Genomic DNA, 11,545 nt, shown 5'->3' on the forward strand with positions numbered 1-11,545 from the left:
TATGCTCAGCTCACCTGAGACAGGTACTTGTCTTGCTTTGCAAGTGTCTGTGTATTTCTGCATGAATGAATATTCACTCTGCCTAAGCCCAATGAGGGGGAAATATAGAAGGACAACTGATGATGAGTTTCGATTCTATTCAATTTGCATTTTTAATCATTAATTTTTGTTGGGTGCTTTGAATTTTGAGAAAGTACATGAAGTAACTGAATTAAATGTCCTTAGGTTGTCTATGACAAAACTTTGATATCAAAAGTTTGATATCCACTATCACTACCCTCAGTAAACACTAGGGACAGAGAAAAAAATAAAACTGAATGTAAGATGGGATAGCACAGCATCAACTACAAAAATGACTCCTTTCTTTCAGGCTGGCGTGTTTGCATTAAAATTATTTCAGTGTGGAAAATGAAAATAGTAGAAGTATCAAATATAGATGGAAGGGTTTTGCTATCTCAGTACAGCTAGAATTAACAGCATTATTCTCTTTTCCTGAGTCTCTAATAGCCCACATTTCTCAACCTCTCATAGAAACCTTAGCTCTAACTGTAAAACCCAATTGCTGATATCCCTCTGCTTTTTCTCATCGAGGCCCTTACTACACCTGAAGAATGAGAGAAAAGAGGGAAAGTTATCGCTTTAGGCTTCTGTTCTTTTTTTCAACCCCTCCTACATCTGCAGTGCTGCTATCACGGATGTCATCAGACCTGTTCCAATTTCGTTCACTTCTTAAGTGAACTTTTTGTTTCTCTTAAATGAATCTTTTTTTCACTTCCTCTTATTCATGCCCTGTGTGGGAAAAGTTTACAGAAAAAGAACAGCTAACATCTGGGTATTCTTCTTACTGATTTATGTTCAGCTTTCTCTTTTGCTTACAGATTGACATTTTTCCAAGGCAAAATATGCTCAAGGTTTTAAACACAGTTAAAAAGCATTGCTTGTAATGTAATAGGAATATCAGACATTGGGTTAGTACCATGCAGTGATTTCAGTGAACACTAGATGTCAGAGTTTAGTTCTAGATGATTTCCCAGAGAGCAAGCCCTTGAATTGTTTCTAGTTGTTTCATTAGAATTTTTGCTGCATTTGCTCTATTTCATCTCAGTAGGTTCCCTGCGACAATTTTTTCTAGGGTTTATGTGGAAAACAAATACATAAGAAGAGCAATACAAATCCCGAAAAGACAGAGTTAAAGGGTAGATTAACCCCACCAATATTACAACACTATAAAGATTATATAGTATAGTAATGCTATGTGATTATGCAAAACAGTAAGGCAGAAAAAAAATAAAGGTCCAGAAATAACCACACATACCTAGGAAAGTTTAAAACAAGACCAAAAATAGCATTTCAAATCACTGAGGTAAAGATGGAATTTTAAATAAATGACAATTTATTTAAAGGAACAACTGGATAGCAATTAAAAAAATCTAAAATCTAAAATAAAACTGGATTCATACCTCACACCTTATACCAGAATAAATTCCAAACCAATCTGAAATAAATAAATAAATAAATTGACTTTTAAAAAGAAAAGTCATACAAATACTAGAAGAAAATATGTTTTAGCTTTTTTATGACCTGGATGTGAGAAAAACCTTGTGAAATTCAGAAACTCCAATTCAGAAGTAATAAAAGAAAAATTTTTAAATCTGAAAAATAGTCAAAATACAAATGACAAACTAGGGAGACTATTTACAACTTATATCACACAAGCAGGAAAGAATAAGAAAAGTAGTATATATATCAACAAAGACCTCTGCTTATTTTGCCAACAGAAACATAGGAAAATTAAACCAGAAATTTTTTTTTTGAGTGACCTATAATTTATGGGATGGAGACAAGGCTTCTCTGAATATAGCCCATGTATATACTTTTGCCTTTTTAAACAATGTATAAACCTGAGATGTGTAAAAAAAAAATCTAGCTCAGAGAGAGATCAAATATGATAAAAGATTATTAGTGAATCGAGATGAAGGGTAAAGCTGCTGTATATTAAACTGTTCTTTCAACTATTTTTGTGTTAGAATCAAAACTACTGGTAAAAAGTGGCAGATTTACGGGAGCTCAAACTGTACAAATGACAAACACAAGTCACCACAAATGTAAATATAATATTTTAATGTAAAATATTACACTGAAGATGTTATATTATTCTCATTTTTTCTTGATGAAGGGTTTCTTCTTTACCTTCTCATTGGTAAATCCATGACTAGTAATTATTAAGAAATATTGAATTTGCAATGTTTTAGTCTACTCAAAAACCTTGAACCCAGACATAGTTGACAATTTAGGTCAGCAGTAGATGATAGAAACCTGAGAGGCGAAGAATGTGGAAGTAGAAACAGAGTCCTCAATGAAGAAAGAAAGAGGAAGCAGGGCTCCAAGGAGGGGGAGGGAGAGAAGGATAAATATGATAGAAATAGAAAACTAGTTAATTCAACAATGGTATCAGGCACCATTGTTGTAGTGGGGATATAGCAGTGATAGTTAAATTTCAGTGAACAAAATAAAGGAAAATCCCTACCTGCATTCATTCTTGAGGAAATAGTGGGAGGCTCTGTTCCAGGGACTTTACATATGCTAATCAAATCCCAACAACAACCCCAGGGGGTTGGTGCTATTCCTATCTCACTTTTCAGGTGAGTAAGAAAGGCAAAAGAAGGGTAAGTATGCTGCCTAAAGCCCTGCAGCTAATATGTGGTAGGGGTAAGAACTAATCCAAGGAGGTAACTCCACCACTCACACTCTTCAATTCTTCTCTATATCACATTAGAAAGTCAAGAAGGAGCTGCATAAAAGACAAAAACAAGCAAACAAACAAAAGAACAAAAAAAAAAAAAAAGGGAAGAGAAAGTGCAGAGAAAAGGTAGAAAAGACACAAAGCATGGTCAGAGGAAAGGATAGCTGTCAGGAGTATTAAACTGAAAAAGGGTCAGGGCACCTGGGTGGCACAGCTGGTTGAGTTTGAGCAGAGGACTTTTGGTTTCAACTCAGGTCACGATCTCAGGGTCATGACCTCAGGGTCCCGAGATGGAGCCCCACATCAGCCTCCATAGTCAGCATGGAATATGCTTGGGGATCTCTCTACTTCTCCCTCTGCATCCCATGAGTGCTCTTTCTCTCAAATAAATAAATCTTTATAAATAATTACTTTAATTTAATGTAAAAAAAACTGAAGGAGGGCTAAAATTCATGTCTTCTTAATGAATTTATGACACTGAAAATAAAACATGAGATTATCCTTAATGTAAGAGCTGAAGAAGAGCTACTTCACCATTTTATGCAAGCCTTACCCTTGAGAGGTGAACTATGAAGTATGTATAACAGAAAAAGAGAGATTATTACTAACAGTTTTTTTTTTTGAGTTCATGAACATTCCAGATCAATTTGTTTGCAGACCTGCTAAGCAAGAGACTCAATATTTTCTACCCACTCATTGCTTTGTTGATATAATGTAGCACATTATGACAGCTAGATATTTGGAGAATGAAGTCTTTCTGGATGTAAAATACTGAGGATTTCCACAGCTGTCATACCCTTACCCAGATCACATGTACATTAGTTAATATAATAATGTAATGGGAAGAAAAACTCCCTTCCCCTTAATTTTTGATTTTTACCTAATCAAGATTGGGTGTTAAGATCATGGCCTTTAATCTACTAACCCAAGTGATAATTTTATTTGAAATAATTCATAAATTTTAGTTCACACATGTTGAGTCAAAGATTAAATTATCTCTGGTAGAAACTACATGTTACTATCTAACAGGTCAACTTTTGTTTATGCTCAAGATGGATATATGCCAAAGAACATGAGTTCTTCATTATCATCATTAAATGCTGACTCATTCACTAATGATTCAATTTCCTGTTTAATAAGTTACTTACTCATACTCAATGAGAGGGCTAAGTCTTATATCTTGATCTCTGACAGGAGAGAATGACAATGAATATACTTTAAAACTGTGGTTGATGCAGGCAGATGACACCGAATTGCAATTTCAAAATCTCTTTTAAACAGCTACTGCTCAGAGCTACATGAGTCAGTTTGCAGTTAACTGACAAACCTGGTATGCTTCATCTTTTAACTCCAAATTTCAAAGTACCTGGCCAACATCATTTAGGGGTCAACACCTCTCTACAGAGTGAAAAGATGATATGCATAAATGTTTTATTTAAGTATATACATAATATAAAATTTTAAAATATATATAGCAAATTAGTCTCTGGGCTACATATTAAGCAAATTTAAGTCTCTTTCTTTTTCTTCCAGGAACACAAATATTGATAACTCAAAATTTAAAACAAATATCTCATTTTTAAAACTTTGCCTCAGTTTCCATTTTATCTCAGCCCCCTGGGCTAAGCTGCTTGATATTCACACAATTGCCACATTCTCATTCTGTCTCTTTCCCATCCCCACGACCCCCCATTTATAACTACCAACATTTGCTCCTCTATTCCAGGATAACAAGTCTGGTTCTCATTCCCTAGCTCCAGTCCTTGACTTTTGCATCTTTTCCTGCAGACCTCATTAAAAACTTTGCTGTAGGTTCCCAGTTCTAAAAAACAAAAATGAACTTTAAAAATTTAAATTAAAAATATTTTTCAGACCTAAATCTGATATCTGAAACCATACAAATCCTGGAAGAGAGCATAGGCAATAATTTCTCTGAAATTGGCCATAGTACATTTTTCTAGATATGTCTTCTGAGGCAAGGGAAACAAAAGCAAAAATAAACTATTGGGACCATAGCAAAATAAAAAGCTTTTGCACAGCGAAGGAAAGAATCAACAAAACTAAAGGACAATCTACTGAATGGGAGATTATTTGCACACGATATATCTGATAAAAAGGTTAGTATCCAAAATATATACAGAAATTATACAACTTAATGTAAAAAAAATCCAATTAAAAATAGGCAGAAGACATGAGCAGTCATTTCTCCAAAGAAGACATACAGATGGTCAACAGACACATGAAAAGATGTTCAACATCACTCTTCATCAGGGAAATGCAAAGCAACCAGAATGAGATACCACTTCACACTGTCAAAATGGTTAAAATCAACAACACAAGAAACAAGTGTTTGGTGAGGATGTGGAGAAAAGGTAACTCTCATCTACTGTCAGTAGGAATGCAACCTGGTACAGCAACTGCAAAAGACAGTATGGATGATCCTCAAAAATTTAAAAATAGAATTACCATATGATTCAGTAATTCCATTAATGGGTATTTACACAAAGAATACAAAAAAACTAACTGGAAAACATATATGCTCCCCTATGTTTATTGCAGCATTATTTACAATAGCCAAGATCTGGATACAGCCCAAGTGTTCATCCATAGATGAACGGATGGACTTGTGGTATATATAGATGATAGACTATTACTCAGCCATAAAAAAAAAAAATTAGATCTTGCCATTTGCAGCAACATGGATGGATCTAAAGAGTATAATGCAAAGCAAAATATGTCAGTCAGAGAAAGACAAATACCATATTTCATTCATATGTAGAATTTAAGAAACAAATGACCAAAAAAAGAGAGAGAGAAACCAAGAAATAGACTCTTAACTATAGAGAACAAACTGATGGTTATCAGAGGAAGGGTGGGTGGGGGATGGGTGAAATAAGTGATGGGGATTAAAGAACACATTTATCTTAACGAGCACTGAAGAATGTACAGAATTATTGGATCACTATATTGTACACTGAAAGTAATACAGTATGTTAACTATACCGGAATTAATTTTTTAAAATATATTTCTCAGGCTTCATAATTTTCAGAATGTTACCAGAAGAATCCTTTGATTTGACCTCCACAGCAGCCTTGAGAAGCAGTGGGATGGACCTTATTTATACCTTCAAATGAGAACATAGGATTGGAGACATTGGGAGACTCACCAAAGTCTCCTGACTCAGTCCAGTGTGATCTTCTTTGCATTGTCTAAGTGCTCCTGGTCATGAGAATTTAAGCTTTCAAAGGAAGTAGCATTGAAGTCTCTTTTTAAAAAAAGGCTGATAGTTTTCAGGGTCCAGGCTGGATTTTATTTATATAGAATAACCTCACGTTATTCTCAAACCTATGCTTTGTGTTCATTTGAGCAGCTTGCTTGTTCGTTCTTTTTTTATTCACCCAACTGTATACAGTGATAGGCCAGGTAGGATTATGAAGATCTTTTATGCCACGCCTAAGAGTCTGACTTCATTTTTGTAGCTTCAGGGATTGGAGAGGAAGAAACAGAAAGAAAAAAAGTGGCATCTGCAACACTAGGTTAAATATTAGGTATGTGGGGTCAGGGGGTAGCTTCTGAGGGAAAATGAAGATAATAGAATCACCAGTCTTACTAATCTTTGAAATAAGGAACAGAGAGGGATGCCTGGGTGGCTCAGCGGTTGGGCCTCTGCCTCTAGCTCAGGGTGGGATCCTGGAGTCCTGAGATCAAGTCCCACATCGGGCTCCCTGCATGGAGCCTGCCTTTCTCTGTGTCTCAAATAAATAAATAAATAAATAAATAAATAAATAATTAAGGAACAGAGAAAAGGAGCTGATTTAAGAGAATAAATGAAGGGTTCAATTTTAGATATTTTGGAACCATGGAACATTCAGAAGGTACATCCAATAGAAAACAGAAGAGAAACATATTTCACTCGACTAGACTGTGTTAAGAAACAAACCCCCATTTTTTTCTTATATATAACAAAAGTTTGTTTCTTGCTTAGAATACATATCAGCTGAACCTCTGTCACGTTGGTTGTCTTCATTCTTTGATCATACCTGAGACAGCAGCCCTCATCAGGGGCGTGCCCAGAGCCAGCCTTGCAGTGACTCCAAGTTTTTGCTCAGATGCATCCGACACCACATCAGCTTATATTCCATACAAGTCACATGGCCTAAGTCAGCATCAGTGGGGTAGGAAAGAGTACTCCCACAGAGGGAGCATTGCAAGTCCTATGGTAAATAAGCCAGGAAATAAGATCCTCTTTCAGGAAAAAGAAGTAAATAATTTGAGGCAATAATACAATCTACCACAAGTTTGGAAGTGTCATGGCGTATAAAAGAGATATAAATTTGAGAATCGTTAGTGTACAAGTTGCAGTTGAAGCCATGGGAATAAAGTCACAGAGTATTTTAGACTTGTGAGAAATGTCAAGAAGAAAACTATTCTCTACATACACTGCCATATATACCATTGCACCATTGCTCATAATGTTGTCTTATCCAGAGTGCCCTATTGGTCACTCTCACATCCAAACTCTGTTTATAATAGTGTGGTAGATGTTAGTGCGATTTTTTTTTTTTACCTCTTCTTAACAACACCCTGACTTCTTTATAGGAGTATTAGCTCTCCCTACTGTACAGTTTTGTTAGGTGGTAAGACTAGCTGTTTGCTTTTCCACTGTAGGAGCTGAAAGGGCCCCCAAAATCTTCTTTGACTGCATCTTTCCTTTTACTGTCCTACATTGTCAAGGGGTAAGTTGCATAAACTCAGCCAGTTGGATGCTTGTGAGAATTTGACTCCTGAATAAATGCCACAAGGACAAGTGAGAGAGTTGTTCATTCAATCCAGCAATGGAATCTGCTCTTACAGTGTCAACTTCCTATCCCTCTGCAACAGCTTGGATCCATATCCATTTCAAAGTGGGTTCTCCTGCTTTCCCAGCAAATCTGTGAGCTCTTCGTAATAACAGTATCCTTGTGATAAAACTTATTACCTTTAAATCATTTAAAGTTGGTATATTAGTCAGTTCAGATTACCATAACAAAATACCATAGACTGAGTGGCCTAACTACAGAAATGTAATTTCTCAGTCCTGGAGGCTGAAAGTCCAAGATTGGGGTGCCAGCATGGTCAGGTTCTGAGTCAGAGCTCTCTTCCTGACTTGCAGATGGCCACGTCTTGCTGTGTCCTCACATGCGAATTGGGGAGGGTGGCAGTCCTATCAGACCCCACCCTTATGACTTTATTTAACTCTACTTACTTCCTAAAGACCCTATCTCCTGACACAGACACATTAGGGGTTAGGCCTGAGAATGAGGGCATACTTTCTAAAGGCAGAGGTACTAGAATATTGACAGTGATACTAAATCATTAGTATTTAAAATAACTTCTGAATCCAATCAGCCAAATGAGAGCAGCTGGTCCCTGGGAGACTGGGCTATTAGTGACAAGCTTTTGACCTTACTAGGATATAGAATCTGAATCAAGTTTCAGACCCCAGGTATATAAATTGTTTCACTACCCCTTAATGGCTGCATATTTGCAAGTGTTGTAGGCAATTCAGAGAGGAAGCAAATGGGTTCACTTTAGTCTTTTAGACACTTTGAGATATTAAAGCAGACCAAGCACCACTATCCTGGAGGCACAATGGCTGTTTCTCTGTTTTATAACCTTCTTAGATTTGATCTCTTTGAAGTTTAATTTATTCTGCACTTCCGGTGCATTTCTTTTATGCATTAATATACAACTTTTTGACATCTAGAAATTCAGGTGCTACATGATGGGTGAGCAGTTTCATTTCTCAGCACATAGGTTTTCCTCATTCCACAGTCTCACTCGAGTCCTTCACCCAATCTCCAGAGGCAAAATAATCATAATTATAATAAAATAAAAATTTAAAGTAATAAATTTTACGGTTTACATTACACTTCCCTCAGAATACAGACACCTTTTTTGAAATTCTCTCAATATTCCTGCAAGGAAGGAAAATGCAGTGTTACTGCCACTTTGAAAACAGTAAAAAAAAAAAAAAAAAAGCCTAGAGTTTATCTATGTAGACTTTTGGTAATATTTCTCTAATACTGTCCATGGACCACTAGCATCAGAATTACTGGGGGGCTTGCTCAAAATCCATATTTTGAGTGCAACCCCAATTCTATAAGAACAGACTCTTTTAGCAGTTTAAGGCATCAATCCTCAGGTGATTTTAGTGTACATTAAAGCTATTTTATCCTACTTTTGGACATAGGGTTTGAAAAATGAAAACCTCAAGAGGACGAGTGATTTGGCTCATTCCCCCAGATGTCCCCATCACCTAGAACATTGGCTGACATTTACCACATACTCAGATATTACTGGTTAAGTAAATGAACAGAAAAGAACATGAAGTCATAAGCTTAAAATAGGAATAACTAGAAATAGGAGGAAGCATTGAAACATGTTAGAATTCTGGTTCCATTGTTTATCAGTGCTTGACCTTGGACAAAAACTCAACCCCTCTGTTTCTCAAAATTCTCAAGGAGACCATAGTAATAGTATTACTGGCTTAGCTTGTTGTGAAGAAAAAATAAATTTAAATATACAGAGTGCTTAGAACAATTCTTGTCTAAAACACTCAAAAATTTTGTTATTTAGCAGTAATCAGCCCAAGGTCAGGCATCTCATCTCAGCCAGATCTGACCTGGATTTTCTCACTCCTTCAACACTACTATATATTTGTGTGTGTGTTTTTTTTTAATTTTATTTATTTATTCATGAGACACAGAGAGAGAGGCAGAGACATAGGCAGAGGGAGAAGCAGGCTCCATGCAGGAAGCCTGATGTGGGACTCAATCCCAGGACTCCAGGATCATGCCCTGAGCTGAAGGTAGACACTCAACCACCGAGCCACCCAGCTGTCCTTAATATATATTTGAATGACTTGGCATACATCAGAAGGACTCCTCTTTCCAAAATAACACTTTCACCACGCTATTTGGTCTTTCATATATATGGGTAGAAATTTCCACCATTGCAGTCATTTTTCTAAAGTAGATAGGGAAACAGCGACTGTTTTCTAGTAAAACAAGCACCTGTTACTAAGGATGGAGTGGCAGACACAAACGAAGCTCTCCTTTTTTTCCCATTAGCTACTTTTCTCCTTTCACCCCGGCCAAAGATTAGTTGTGTCAGTGTGCCCATCAAGTAGATTCTGGAGGTCCACACAGAGATACACGCTCCTCCAGCCTCAAATCTGGAATACATACTTTTTTTTTAATTGCTGGGGTTAAAGAGAAAGGGGGTGAAGGAGTGAAGGGGTAAATTTTTTTTTAAGATTTTATTTACGTATTCATGACACACACAAACACACACACACACACACACACACACACACACACAGGCAGAGGGAGAAGCAGGCTTCCTGCCTGGAGCCCAATGGGTGACTTGATCCAGGACCCCAGGATCAGGACCTGAGCCGGAGACAGAGGCGCAACCACTGAGCCACCAAGTGGCCCTGAGGGGGTACATTAAAAACAAAAAACAAAAAACAAAAAAACAAAAAACTAGGTGGATACAGAATTTTAAATCCTGAAGACATTCAGTTAACAACCTCTTTTTGTTTTGTTTCTGTTCAATCTAAAGCACTAAACCCCTTCCTGGGGTCAGCATTGATTTTAAACCAATATGAAGACAGAAACGACCACCGTCCCACAGATCCTGGCATCTCAAAGGAAGAACAAAGTAAAAGCTGTTTTTTTTAAAATTTTTTTTTATTTATTTATGATAGTCAGAGAGAGAGAGGCAGAGACACAGGCAGAGGGAGAAGCAGGCTCCATGCACCGGGAGCCCGACGTGGGATTCAATCCCGGGTCTCCAGGATCGCGCCCTGGGCCAAAGGCAGGCGCTAAACCGCTGCGCCACCCAGGGATCCCTAAAAGCTGTTTTCTCAAAGTCTGCTCCCTAGATCTACATTCGATAATTTTGGCAGCACGGTGGGGACAGATTTGGACCGGACACGAAACCCTTTTCACAAGAATTTGATTAAATCAGATAATTAAAACAAAACCAGAAAACTTCCTTGTTCCTTCACCCGGGAGGCGCACCCCAGGTAAGGAGAGGGCACTTCAGGGGGGGACGCTTGTGTGAGGACGGCATTTGCGGGGGGGGGATGGGGGGAGTGGGGGGACAGAAGGTGGTAACTAGAGCTGAGATGTAAGAGGGCACGTAGCACGAGAAACAGGACAAAAGCAGCAAGCCTAGGGGCGAGGGTGAGAAGGAGAAACAGGAGTGATGGGGGGGGACACTTTAAAAGGCTAGAAAGGGGCAGCCCGGGGGGCCCAGCGGTTTAGCGCCTGCCTTTGGCCCAGGGCATGATCCTGGAGACCCCACATTGAGTCCCTCACGGGGCTCCCTGCCGGGAGCCTGCTTCTTGCTCTGCCCGTGTCTCTGCCTCTCTCTCTCTCTCTGTGTCTCTCATGAATAAATAAATCTTTTAAACAAAATAAAAATAAGTAAGTCAAAGGCTAGAAAGAGGGACACCTGGCTCCGCAGTAGAGGATCCGCTTTAGGCTCAGGTCCTGATTCTCCGTCTGGGGATCGAGTCCCCCATAGGGGTCCCCGCAGGGGGCCTGCTTCTCCCTCTGCCTGTGTCCCTGCCTCTCTGTGTGTCTCTCATGAATAAATAAATAAATAAAATCTTAAAAAAGAAAAATAAATAAAAAGGCAAAAAAAAAAAAAAAGAGAGAGAAGAAGAAGGCGGAGGTGGAGGGCCCCGGGGCGCCCAGGGCAGGGGGCGGGGCCAGCAGGGCGCCGGCGGGGGTGGGGCGGGGTCGGCTGGG

Source organism: Nyctereutes procyonoides, unplaced genomic scaffold, assembly GCF_905146905.1.
Source record: "Nyctereutes procyonoides isolate TBG_1078 unplaced genomic scaffold, NYPRO_anot_genome, whole genome shotgun sequence".
Classification (NCBI taxonomy): domain Eukaryota; kingdom Metazoa; phylum Chordata; class Mammalia; order Carnivora; family Canidae; genus Nyctereutes; species Nyctereutes procyonoides.